This window comes from Dermacentor albipictus, chromosome 7 (genome assembly GCF_038994185.2).
Source record: "Dermacentor albipictus isolate Rhodes 1998 colony chromosome 7, USDA_Dalb.pri_finalv2, whole genome shotgun sequence".
In the NCBI taxonomy this organism is placed as follows: Eukaryota; Metazoa; Arthropoda; class Arachnida; order Ixodida; family Ixodidae; genus Dermacentor; species Dermacentor albipictus.
The window spans coordinates 52,732,393-52,736,051 of NC_091827.1; the positions used below are offsets into that span (position 1 = coordinate 52,732,393).

At 39.7% G+C, this 3,659-nt stretch overlaps 1 long non-coding RNA gene across 1 annotated transcript; it reads right to left on the reverse strand.

The window, feature by feature from the left end:
- Window positions 1–295: 295 nt before the first annotated feature.
- Window positions 296–3,173, reverse strand: LOC139047440 (uncharacterized). Its single transcript, XR_011507156.1, has 3 exons — window positions 3,083–3,173; window positions 1,612–1,698; window positions 296–343 (listed from the first exon to the last, which is right to left on the reverse strand). It is a non-coding gene; the product is annotated as an uncharacterized lncRNA (long non-coding RNA).
- Window positions 3,174–3,659: the final 486 nt, after the last annotated feature.

Sequence of the window (3,659 nt, forward strand, 5' to 3'; positions counted from 1 at the left end):
CACAAAAAATGACGGATTGTTATCCATGATGCCGGAGTTAGCTATCGCTCGGCAAGAACGGGATGCAGACCCAATTAATTTCAACACTGTTTCTGATTAATACCTTCGTTTGAATACAATACTATTGCAATAGTAACTATGTCTAAGTTAAACTTGGAGCTGCAAATTCGGCGTTCTAGGCAAAAACTTTCGTAAAGTGTCAAAGCAGAACTCGTTGAAACTGGATACCTACCACAACGACACTTGCATGCCTGGGCATCTTTCTTGCACTTTAAGGTCTGGTTTGGTGCGCAGTTACGAGAGTAGTGCTGGGTCACATACCGACAAGGGTCGATACCTTGAACTGTGGATAAATAATCAAAAACGCGGATCAGACGTCTCGAACAAATTCCAGTTATGATCAATGAGAGGTTAGAAAAAATTGTCATCACCATTCAGTGCATGCAATATAACGCGAATAATAGGGATATGACAAGAATGAGAAACCTGGCACTGCTTCATTCGGAGGCACTGAATGTAACTCGATAAACGTTGCTTGATAAAAGATGCAGGAAGTATATTTCAGTTTTTACGCAAGCCGATGAAAAACAGGTCGTTTTCTCATATCTGAGATATACAGAGATGTTGGAAGCACTGATGACATTTATGTAGCATAATGTAGAAATTATATGGCCCTAGAGAACGTCTTGATACGTCTGGCCTGCCTTCCAGGGGATATTGACAGCTGAGCATAGACTTCAATTGTGAAGGTCATGTCTAGGGCTTACAACATTTTATATTATTTACATTTCATAAATAGTAGTCTGGTGATACCAACTGCAATGCGTCTGGTGATGCGCATTTTCTTCCCCCCCCCCCCTCGGTGTATTTTATTTTCTATTCATAACACGGAACCATTGAAGGGGCAGCATGCAATGGCAAAAAGTGCCGGCCACTGACCCACTACGCATATCACCAGACACAGAGAAGTCGAAACATTCGTTCTGGTCTGAGGCAACTATTCTCCGAGCAATGTTGCTAATTGCACTATCTTCCCTAGCCATTCGCTAAAAGGTGACTAAGTTCTGTTTTAGTTTTGCGTAATGGTAATAAGCTATCATCATTGTCACTAAAGAATTCAAAAGCTCCAAAGTGCTGTGTATGGAGCCTGAGGCAGGTCAAGTGGCTTTCACGTCTGTAATAAAGGCCAGAAAGCTTAGAGCACTGCCAGCATATCACTGATTCTGTGTAAGTCAAGCGCGCATTGAGTATCGACATGTCGGAAGAAATTTGTTTCCTACGTGGAAGTACATTTTTTGTGTGCGCTGGTGCTTTACCGCCTTGGTAATTGGGCTTTGTATATCATCTGATAGAAACTAAATAGTTTCTTCCACATGCCCTCTTTAATACTCGAATAAAACATTTCATGGGTACCTTCTTGTGGTAACTATATTACACATTAGGGAAACTTGTGCCTCCACAGGACTGAATTCTAAGGACCCATTACGGAACATCTGCATCAGCTTTATATTCAACCCACTAAGGCGCCCTTTGAAATAAGATGTCTTCAAGGTGGGTACGTGTCATATCGTCAAAAAGTGAAGTAAATAAATACGAACTTATTACACTTACCACATGAACACTGGCACCTCTGCCGCGTTATGAAGCATCCGACTCGAGATCCGGCCACGCAATTCACAAGAGGGCAAGGTGGATCTGCTGTAAAAGAAGTTTTCGTTTTCTGTCACTGAGACTTCCAGCTTTCGCTCAGCACTCCGTGTTCACGCCCGCAGATCGTGCTTAGTCTTTGCACAAACGTCTTTTGACAAATTACTGACGTCCTCCGCGGCTTTTTCAATGCTCAGTGTTCTTGACGAAGTTGCATTATCTTGTGTACCTGCATTGTAAAAAAAAAGTAAAAAGGGCAAGATAGTTATTTGTAAGGGCCACTATAGAAAAACGTGAAACACCACAGTCTCCATCACAACTGTTCGTCGATAAAGCAAGCTCAAGCATATTTGGGGAGCGTTGTCCGTCTTTGCGTGAACAACGAAGCTTCGCTTTCTCCGCCTTCAATGCTTTATTTATCCGATAAAAGGTGACTACCACAGTCCACCAGTATTCATGCATCGTAATTGTAGATAATTTGAACGGACACAATATTCTTGGTATTATAAAGGCGTGCAGGCGAGTAATAATATTTAGGCGTGGTTTAAATTTTCTTCTCAATTGTCTATAGAAATTCGGGAGTCTGCGTGGATAAGAACATGCGCAATAAGTCAGTTTTTTGTGTGCAGAAATGCCACATTTTCTCAAATGGAGGCGACCGTATAGACGTTCAATAATTTTCACTAGCTGCTCCTTCAATTGGGTCTCTTCATGCTCTTAAAACTGTAACGCGACGATATGCACAAAAATATTATTTAGTTTATATTTTTCAGCAATGAAGTAGCCATACTCTATGTCCTTTCAATAATTTTTTTTCTTTTGTGTTTGATCTTATTTGCTTCTATAAACTTTGTAATTGTCGACACCGAAACTCTGGAAAGACATGCTCTGGCTACTTATGCCATAATATATATTCCCGAGCCACGTCATTTATTATTAAAATTATTATTACTAAAATTATGTTTATAAAATGTGATGTAGCTTTCGAGAAGGTTGTCGTGATCAGTAATTTCATTTTGACGCTTGGTGATTGTTTTTTTTTTAATCTTTAGCAGATGACGGCGTGATCGAAAAAATAATTATCTCAGTTCTCTTGCGCTAATGGTCGTCTACCTTTTCTAACTGGTCTTGGGAACGTAGGCGGAGTGTCACTTCCACCATTGGAAACGCACAAAAAGAATCACCCATTGTAAGGAAATAGTAATATTACCAAATACGTTGTTTGCTTATAAGGGATTGGTTTTTAAAGACATTTTAGACCTTTCTTATCACTTGTGCATATTTATCAAATGATTTCAAAGAGCTCGACTAATAGCTCATAAGAAATAAAACACTTCACTCCTGCAGTGGCTGCTATATTCAGCTCGCCGGTGCGCTATCGAGAAAACGTCACGTGTCTGAAGAGATCTAGTTTGGAAGAACTATTCACACTTACCTGCCATAGTGTAGACAATGAAGCCAAGGAGAAGAAAGCCGATAGCAGCATACTTTGTATTCATCTTTAGCTGCAATAGGTTCGTACCAATTCACAAACTTCATCATTAATTTAAAAATATTTAGATAATATGTTTAAACATTTAGATAATAAAGAAATAAATGTTCTAAATAAATATATAAAATATAAAAATTTCAGTTTCGGTCATACCGACGGGCTAGGGAACTTTTCGTAAAATGCTTCTCTCCCTTAAGTAACATTAGATAATATTGGCGAAGTCTGAGCGTGGCATACAAATAAACAGACAAATATTTCGCTTTTGAATATTAGGCCTCACTCGCCAAAAAGGAACCACTAACACCAGAAAAGTTATGCTGAATCATTCAGGAAAAGAATATAGTGGTGGACACTTACTCGCGTTGCAAACCGTAACGCAGCTGATCAACATCAGTTTCCCATACACGGCAAGTGACAAATAAGAGCGCCTATCAGCTAGAGCTGTCATACCGAGTGCTACGATTTTGTTAGAGATAAGGGGATACAGAATTTCTACTTTGCAGGATGTGCGTATGCATGC